At 30.9% G+C, this 10,671-nt stretch overlaps 1 protein-coding gene across 1 annotated transcript in view; it reads left to right on the top strand.

Annotated features, from left to right (window-relative positions):
* Window positions 1-192: 192 nt before the first annotated feature.
* The window catches only part of LOC133171814 (apoptosis-inducing factor 3-like), a 37,098-nt gene continuing 26,619 nt past the window's right edge, over window positions 193-10,671 (top strand). The window contains exon 1 of the mRNA XM_061306614.1: window positions 193-337. The gene's annotated coding sequence lies outside the window, so the exon portion shown is untranslated. The remainder of the gene's footprint in view (window positions 338-10,671) is intronic.

Below are 10,671 nucleotides of genomic sequence, written 5' to 3'. Positions count from 1 at the left end.
CTTCAAAAATATTTCTGGCCACTGATATAAATTATAGTAAATTGTAATCAGGTTAATTTTTTTTTGTCGGGGGGGGGGGGGGGGGGGGGGGGGGGCAGATTGCATTGTATGTATCTTCATTTAAGAAATGGGGGAGGAAATGTGTCGTGGGGATGTTTATCTGAAGTGTTGAGGAAGTGAAGTAATTAAGTGTAATGGAATAAAGTGAATTCAAGTACTGAGAAGTGGAGACCCTTAACAAAGGCTGCAATCATTAGGAAGTGATCACCTATGTATAACTGATGTTTGACGAGTGACCTGCCATAAGTAGGAGATCGGATCACAGGAAGAAGGGCGGGTGAGTGGAAAAATAATAAATGATAGATCTATGTCAAGTAATCAGGACATTTATTTACTTCTAATTTTGGTGTTGCCTGTTTCTGTCAGTTCATAAATTGCATGTTACAAAATTTGTCTAGATAATGTATTGACGTATAGTAATTTTAATTTTGTCAGGCTATAATGTACAGGTTAATTTTTTTTGGGGGGGGGGGGGGGGGTGCAATTACTATATTAGAGATTTGGGTTATGGGTAGGGAAGTTTTTCCAGTTCCCTATTTGCCTTATTTTACCAATTACTCAAGAATTAATACATGTACTTGCATTGAAAATTACATGTTTTCCATTTATCCATTTAAGTAAATACATATACACTGTCATTATACATATAATTATAAATGATTTTTTTTCTATTTATCCAGTATTTTAGTATGGTAGTATAATCATATACACTGTCAGTAGATTTTATATACATTTTACTACTATACTAACATCATGGCAGCTCTACGTATCTTAGATGGAACAGGTGCTTATTACACATTTTGTAGTATATTAATTGTGACATCACTAATTTTCAGGGGGAGGGGGGGGGGTTAATATTTGTTGTTTTAGTGATATGAGGAGACCCACAAATTCTTGTCCTTCAAATGTAATATTTTAAATATATAAGGACTCAACATTTCTTGAACCATGAAATCAAATCTTGACTACATGAACCAATATTTTACCCTCAAACCATGAAAATTGGACCCCATGAAATTAAGTGATTTTTATAGTAAGCATTTTGTATATTGTTTCACAGTTTAGATTGATTACAAAGAAGTCAAGGAAAATGGGTCACAGGTTTTAACTTCTTATACAGCTGTTATATGAATAAAGTTTGTGTCAAGTAAATTACCAAAATAGCTAGTGTATAATGAAAATATTGATTTTAAATTAATTTTCCTTGTAAACATGAAACTAAGCTTCCAAACGCAAGAGAGTCAATTATCCTTTAAAAGCCTAATCTTGTCCACATAAAAATCTAAATTAGGAGACAAATTAATGAGTAGTTAATTGCAATATGCCCCAATAGATAACAGTGTTGGTGGTTTATCACCATTCCTGAGTCTCCCTGCAGTTAAGACTTGGTGTGATGCACACATAGTGGGAAATAAGGTCTGATGGGGTGTAAATACTTTCGTATAATGGTGATAAGTAGCAGAATCTACATGATACCCAATTCAACAGCAGTATATATATATAACCTCTGTATATATATGTGGTAATTCTATGCTTTTGTCTTTATATTGGAAATTTACTGGGCTCAGCTAATAGGTCAGAATTTTTCGTCTTGGATGTGTGATTATTTTCAACACACAATTGTCATCTGTGAAGGTTTAAAAGGTATCTGATTGTACGGTAAATCATTTATACTGAAGCATGGCAATGTGGTTAAATTTTTTTTTCATTTCATTTATCAAAACTTATTTTCCTGCAGGTAAAAAAGCATGTTACTTTTCATATTTAGTTACACATGTTAACTTTACACAGATTTAATTAAGTGATTAAATGGAACAAATTGCCATTAAATTATGTGCAATAATCATATTTCAATAAATGATAAACCAAGAAAAGTAAAGATAGGGTTCAAAACTTGAGTTGTGTCTTTATGCATCTATGAATGGTTTAAATAAATAGCAAATGGTTTCATTTTAATTCAAATAATTAATTATTATGAACAGTTAGCTAGAGTAAGGATTGTTTAGACTGATACTCTGCAAATTGTTTTAAGCTTGCATGCAGAATATGCCATAAGTGCGCAATTATAATTGAATTCTATATATTTACTTGTGTCTCCAGGCAGCTCTTTGCTTGTTTGGTAAATTGTAGTGTTCAGTCACAGTGAGGGTTTTAAATTGATTTTTTTCTTTTAGTAATTTTACTCAGTACTATTTTTAAGTTTTTAATAGTAAAATCATATTTTTTTTTAATAGTAACTGTTCATCATATCAATCTTGCATTAATTCACTATTGTTATACTGGGAGTGTTATACCTTCATAAAACTAATGCCCTGGAGAAATGTGCAGCTAATTAAATATTCCAAATTGACAGCAGCTATATGTGAAAGTGTGCTGTAAATTTTGTGACAAGTTATGTCACAAGCATGTTTCTGACGGTCACCATGTGAATTGTTTACAATCTATTGATATACATACTGTAGATCTTGGCTTACATCAGGTGCATTAAGACTTAGGTAAGCTTATTTTATTGCCCATTTTTGTGTTTTTTGACAGGAAGCGTATTGTTTTTAGCCTGTCTCTCTTGTTGTTGTTACCAGCTCTAACCTTTGATGTTTTTTTTTTCAAGTTCAAGTTCTTTATTTCTTTGCGTCATACGACACATCAGATTACATATATTAATAACTAAACATATATACAATATTGTAAAATATAACAACATTATGAGAGTGCAGAGCATAATCAATAAATAGCAAGTGAGCTATGTAGGACGTGTTTTCTAACAGGCAACTGTAATTATAAAATACTTAAAAATTTACAAATGTTTCATTCTTCTAGTGGAAGTTTGATATAAATATTTTCCAAGGTTACAAAGTTCCTTTATATTTTGTACACTTAGAAGTTGAATTAATTTCCAAACACTGGATTTCTTATAATAATACTTTTTCAAATACTTAGATCTAAGGTCATGATAAAAAGGACATTGTAAAATAAAATGAAATTCGTCTTCGATAACATTCAAAGAGCACATTTTACATAATCTGTTTTTTCTAATTTCATTAACATATCTACCAGTTTCAACATTTAGATTATGTGCAGATAATCTAATTCTAGCAATTTGTATTTTGTACATATAATTAATAGGTTTAAGCAAGTAATATTGTATACCAAAATTATCAACCAAATGTTGGTATAGCGGGCTACGGGCATTGCTACAAATATTAGAAATCATAGTATGGTTATTCACCTCATGGAATCTTTGTTTTACTAACATGTAAGTATTATCATTGAAATCTGCATCAAATATATAGCCAAGTCCCAGTTTATTAAGTTCATTTTGAATATCTCTGATCCAACTATCATTATTCCTTAATCTTTCTTCCAAGCATGATTTTAGTAGAATATTTTGTGTCCTCTTTAGTTTCAAAAAATATTTTATAATTTTCAATTTTCTAGATTCCCTCATAGGCATTCTTCCAAGTTCGAAATACACAAGATTGTTACAGGCACTTTTTTTTAAACGAAGTAACTTTTTACAAAAGAGACTTTGTATTTTTTCTACATCTGGAGCTTTATGAAATCCCCACACCTCTGCTCCATAATTAAGAATACTACATACATACATTTCAAAAAGTGATATTTGAGTTTCGACATTAAAATCAAAGTTGCAGAATTTTTTGTTCAACGCATAAAATGCTTTTCTTCCCTGTTCCGCTACGTGCTTTTGAGTTATATTAAATTTACCATTATAATTGAAACACATTCCTAAATAACTGAATCTATCTACTATTTCAAGTTCTTTTCCATTGTAAACCCATTTTTCTTCATTTCGTAAACTTCTACCATTTCTAAAAACTAAAATTTTGGTTTTATCTGTATTAACTTCAAGACCCTATTTCTTATTATAAGTACTTAATTCATTCAATAATGTTTGAAGTGACATTGGAGAGTCTGCAATAAGTACCATATCATCTGCATACATCAATAGAAAAATGGAAATTAACTGCAGTTCAACATAAGGACAATTGTTTTCTAAAAAATGCATCTCACAATCATTAACATATAATGAAAACAATAGAGGTGATAAAACCTCCCCCTGCAGTAAGCCCACATTATTTTCAAAATACTCCGACAGCATACCATTGAACTTCACACATGATTTCACACTAGCATATAATGATTTAATAATATTGAACATTTTGCCTGTTATACCTTGTTTAACTAATTTACACCACATTTTAGCTCTATCAATTAGATCAAATGCTTTTCGATAATCTATAAAACAGCAATATAGTCGGCCACCCTTTTTCTGCAAAAATTTATTAACTAATGTTTGTAGTACAAATATTGCATCAAACGTACTATTTCCAGGTTTAAATCCAAACTGCGCGTCTGTAATGACATTATTCAAACTATCCCATTCTAGCAGCCTAGCATTTAAAATGGAAGTGAATAGCTTACCTAAACAACTAATTAAAGTAATGCCTCTATAATTATTTGCATCATTACGATCACCCTTTTTAAAAACTGGTATTATACAACCCTTAGACCATTCACTAGGAAAAAACCCTGAATTAAATATTGAGTTGAACAGTTTTGTTATGATGGGTAATAATGAATTTTTACATTCTATCAGTAACTCGTTAAGGATAAGGTCCTCACCACAGCTCTTATTTTGTTTTAGTTTACCAATTGCTTTTATAATTTCATTTTCGGAAATTTCTACTTCTAATTCCTCAAAAATAGCATCGTTTACATCAGACTCGACATTTTCATTTCATGTGTTTATGTCATTCTCATAGTTGTTCAAGTTTTTAAAATGATCAAAAAACTGATCTAGCGTTATATCACTTGCACTGTTTTTAGTTTTGCATTTGGAAAAATATCTAAAAAATTGTTTGGGATTGTATTTCTTTAAAAAATCTAACATATTACCTTCATAGCGTTTGTATTGTCTTTTAAGCCTATACTCATACTTTTTGTACAGATGTTTCTTATTTACCAACATTCTATGATTCTCCACAGTTTTACAAAAATTGAAATCACGCAATGCTGATTTATACTCTAAATAAAGTTTTCTACAGATGTTATGAATAGGATATTCCTGCTAACTGGAATGGAAATAAAAATCTTTGCCATGTTAAAGGGCAATTAGGTTAAATTATTGTGTGAAATTGAGGTCATAATCAGAGGTCAGAGGGTGCACTGGTCAAAGGTAAAAAATAAAGAAGCAAAGCTATTACCACGGTATTGTTTTACAAATGTACAACTTTAGTATTAAAGCGTTTTAAATGATAGGTCAATCTTAACAAGGAATTACATGATAAAGAGGTAAGTGTACAGTGGAGCCTCATTTGTCTGGTCGCTTGTTCCTGATCGAGTAATTGTCTTGATCAGAGAAGTGTCTGGATTACTATGTAACAATTGGTAGATTTAAATATTAATTCTGTTCTCCAGAATGTTTGTCTGGAAGGTGAAATTTCAATCTGTATTATTGGCATCCAAATTAACAATGCTCCTCTTTAAGTTACGACTTTTTAAATAACTTCTTTGACAGGAATAAGAGGAGTAAATTCTTGTCTAGACTTCACTTTGTAACTGAGGGAACGTCAGAGGCTTGTATCTAATACAAAGGTAGCTTAATTTTGATCATAAATTTCCCTGACCCAGTACCAAGGTTTTTTTTGGCAAGGCCAAGGACACAGGGTACACAAGTATTAAATTGCTCTTCTAACCACGAGACACAGTGAAATAAACAAGACAAACACACTCAGATGAGAGTAAAACCTGAGTAGTAATAACTTTCAAATTATCTGCACTTTACAATATGATATTACACATATTAATCATGTTACTGTAATGGAGTCTTTTCATTGGCCAACTGTGACCTTTTGACACCAAGTAATGTTTCTGTTGTCCTGTCCCTATTCTCTCTCACCCATAGGTTGACAGATCTGTAAAACAATTATTTCCCTGTCATTAGTGATTGTTCATTTTGCATTACCTCACTTACCTGTTGTGTGGGAGGGACATACAGGTATATTTACATACCTGGTGGATTATTTGTGACTTGGGATATGCTTAACTGAAACAATGATAAGAATGTGCCTCCTACTTCTTTTAATACATAAATTCTGTTAAAAATGGAGAAATGGGGGATATTAGTCATTAAATTAGATGTCAAAAGTCTTCAATCTATTATCACTTAATAAATCTTGTGAGATTTCATACCTTAAATTTTGTGACTTAGGAGAATAGCTATGAGCAAATTGAAATCTGAATTCATTAAACTTTGCTTCATCTTTGCTAGATAGTTATAAAAGGTTATGTTGAAAAGACGATCATCATCATCATCATCACTTAGTTGTCACTACTTTTTCTCCTTTTAAGGTTCAGCCTGTCTTGGTTTGTCATGATCAGGTAAAAACATCACTGTGACTTATTTTATACTATTTACATGATTTAGCATTGAATGATTTTCTAACATAAATCATATTATGGGTTCATTGTAAGTACCACTGATTGATTCTATAAAATTCACTAATGGCATGATGTAGCATGACTGGATGATTGTGACGTTGAATCCATTGATCATGTTGTTTCAATCATTTTTGGCTCACTTGAGCCAACAGCTTTAGTAAGCTTTTCTGATCTAAGTTTGTCTTTTGTCAATCTGTCTGTATTACTTAAAGTTCATCCATCTGTCCATCTGTTATCTTCTAACATTTTGAGGTCTACAATTGAGTACCCCTGCGAGATGATATTCATGACTTAAAGAACTTTTATGAGTTGTTCATCATTGTTCATGAATGCTCATAAAAGATTCATAACAGTTTCATAAAAGTAGTTCATGAATTTAATTCATGAATACATTCATACTGAAAAAAATGTATACTTCATGAACAATGATGAACCTTTATGAAATTTGAAATCTTCAACAATTTACACAGCAACACAACTTACACAAGTTTCATGATTATTCATGAATATTCATGACTCAATACAATTTAAATTCTTTAATGATTCAAATTTATTGATATTGAATTTTAAGTACAATTTTAAATAACTGAGTGTTCTCCATTGGTAAATGCTTAACAATACATGTATTACAATACTGTTCAATGTTGAAATGGAAAGACTAACTAGACAGAAAAGCTAAATATGTATACAATTGTGGTATATACACATTAACATGAATTGTATTTTCTCATGTCCATTTAAGAAATACATGAATCATAAATGTTTTCAAGTAATGATAACCATCACTCACAGTCCAGTATGTTAAAAAAAATACTATTTGATCCCTAAAACTTATAATTTATTATTTAAAAAAAAGCGTTCATGCCTATTGTAACATTTTTGTTCATGGGCATAAATGGTTCTAAAATTTACAACATATATATTTATTTTTTATAAGGTAACATCTTAAAGTAGAAAATAAAAATTGTGAGGTTAATAAACATGTTGCTGATCATCTGAAAAGATATCATATTAGTCTTGTCTATGATGTCTGAGATTGTGCGCTTGCATGAGAAGATCCAAAACAACTTGGTTCCATAAGAATCATACTCCTGTCAATTCTCCTTCACTGATAAACATATAGCTGATTCTTGCCGCTGATTCTTCAGTCTTTTGGGATATTTCAGTTCTAGTTGTTTCTTTGTTAGACCTGTAAAAATTGTACGCTCTTAATGAAAGTTATATTTTAAATGAATAGACATTGACAAAAAAACAAAAACAAAACAAAAACAAAAAACTAACAAAACATTCAGCATCTATCTGCATAGTTTCAAAGAGGTAATCTATACGTCTAGTATGCCTGTGATGACTTAAGTTTCAATTTATGTGAATAATTTTGATGTATAAATAGAAACACAATCGTTTTTCCTGAATTCAATAAGCTAGATAATTAAAAAATATTAAGTTTAAATACTTTACAAAAATATTTCCACATAATATCGGTACTTTTAGCCTGCTAAGTAATCTGTGAGGACACGGATTGTGTCAAACTCTGTCAACTAACAACACTGTATTATATAATTTTAAATCGTCTTTTATTTCCCTCTTGTTTCATTCTTGAGAAAAAAGCAAATGCCTTGCCAATCTCATTTTGAAATTCGCACAAACCAAACAATAAATAGGTCCATAAAAATATAATTAATTTAAGAACATATGAAACAACAACCTTGCAGGTTGTGCACACGATATCCATCCCCCGATTGTAACATGTATAAAACAGATGAAAACTTACCCATGTTGTGAGCTGATGAATGCAGGCGGAACAGTGCTGATCTTTCTGTGGATGTTGTTTGCATGGTGTAAATTCAAAATATAACCTCCAATGCAGTCTATATTGTAAATTCGGAAGTTTACAAACTTCTATCGCCCACCGAAAAAAGCCGCCATCTTTTCAGCGGGTGGCGAGGCAATTCGTATCAATAATTTTTCACACCCTTTTTATTCAAAGATTTTTTAAAGTTTGTAGAAACGTTGGCATAAATAAAGTGAAAAAAGGTAAAACTTTATTTAATAGTACCAGTCCACGATTAACTAGGCCTATTTGTTTATCATTTTTTATCAAGGTACCCCAAACAAGAATACATTGGCTGCCTATTAATTTGAATCGCAACCTCAATAGTTTTTATAAAACGTCGTTTGATTGGACGCTTCTGGTAGTTGATTTATAACATCATTACTGATTAGTTAAGCAGTTACGCGAGCGCCAATTTTCAATAGATTGAAAGGAAGGAAGATGTGCATTGCATTGTCAGAAGATTGTCGATAGATCTAGATTCTGTCAACATTTTTTTAATGGAGTGTTAACTATTATATTCATTGAAAGGAAGGACTGCAATACAGAAAGCATGTGGTAAGAACATAATTCTTTAATTATTTTGGTTCCAAATTTGTTGATTAGCACACTTGTTGCATCAATGCATGCATGCTAAACAAACGTGATTTAAAAAAAATAACTCGGAGAGAAATATAATTTAAGTTATTGTTAAATGAAATGAATTTAATGAAATATATTTTAAATTAAAAAAAAAACTTGTGTGTGTTGGTCTCAGAATATTTTGTTTTTAATTTTATAATAAAAAATGGAATGGGGGGGGGGGCATATTACATACCCCTGTGTGCCCATGGACTAGCTCAATTTGAAGAAAAAAAGGAAACTTGATTCTAAATTGAAACTAAAATCATTTTTAAATTTTCTTTCCAGATTAGAACAAATTGAATTTGACTCGTCTCTGAGGATTCCTGACTCTTGATAAATTAAAGACCAAGTCTTCTGTATAAAAGACAGGTAATTCCTATATTTTTTCTGGCCTCCAGTTGCAGCATCACCACAATTCCCATATTATTTAAAAGTATCCTGTTCCCTGTAATATTTATTTCTATTTGGCATATTATTTATATACATGTACATGTATTTTCAGGTAGAGTGAAATGAAAAACAAGGCCTATTGTAAAAGAGCTAGAAAAAAAAAACTTCATTATTTAAAGGATGGATTTCAATTTTGGAAATTAGTGAGTGATCCAGCAGACACCCATAGAGAAAAATTCATTTTTGGAATGTCAAGAAGCAAAGTTGACAGGGATAACAAATGCACTACAGGCATCTGACTTCCTTGAACATGCCAAAAGAAGAACACAAGCGTTGTTTAAAATTCTGAAACTGATCCAGGCTGTACATGTTATTGTTTAAGAGTGTGTTGGCTAAAAGCTGTATACATTTATAAATTCAGTGAATTAATACATAGCATTTAGTTTAGAATATTGTAGTCATTATTTATATATTATCAAATTTTGAATAGAATGTTTATGTACATGTATTTTGAGGGTACTCGCAGTGGTTTTGCCAATTTAGCCTTCTGTCAAATTATGTAATTCAAGAATAATATTCTTAAAAAGTTCTTGAAATGTTCATGAAAGATCTAATGAAGCTAAAATTGGACACTTATAATGATTTCATGAATTCTTCAAGCAAGTTCATGAATTTCAAGAGTAGCAAGTATATTCATGAACAACCCACTATTCTTGAATATTCTTGAACTTGGTTTTCATGAATAAAATTCATGAAATCATGAGTGTCCAATTTTAACTTCATAGGATCTTCATGAATATTTCATGAGCAGATTCAAGAATATAATTCATGAACTTTTCTTAAAAGTTCAAGAATTATTCTTGATACTCTCGCAGGGGTAACTCCAACCAAACTGAATACAGAGTATCCTTGGGTAAAGTGGATTAGATTTTTATGCCTCTGCCATGAAATGGCCGGGGCATATAGTGTTTCCTCTTCCTGTCTGTCATTCCACCATTCTTTTATAATTAGTTGTCTGGACATTTTTATGCTATGCTCATATATAATGAGTTAATCTTTAACATGTTACTTGATATTCATGATTTAGTGAGGTGAAGTTTGAGTTTCATGGTACTAAGAAAATTTCTAATAATTCACTGGGCTTTTTTGCTATGCTTGTAGACAATGAGCTGATTATTGGAATGTTACTTGATATTGATGACTTATAGAGCAAGTTTGAGCTTTGTGATATCTGACCTATTTTTACAAAAGTTATGGGGGAATTAAGTTTTTTTTTTTTTTTTCAAATGAAGGGTCACACCCTCTTT

This window comes from Saccostrea echinata, unplaced genomic scaffold (genome assembly GCF_033153115.1).
Source record: "Saccostrea echinata isolate AGI-Se365-2 ecotype Australia unplaced genomic scaffold, CSIRO_AGI_Sech_v1 ptg000054l, whole genome shotgun sequence".
Lineage (NCBI taxonomy): Eukaryota > Metazoa > Mollusca > Bivalvia > Ostreida > Ostreidae > Saccostrea > Saccostrea echinata.
Note: the sequence above shows the minus strand (reverse complement) of the source record. Positions and strands in the feature narration are given on the sequence as shown.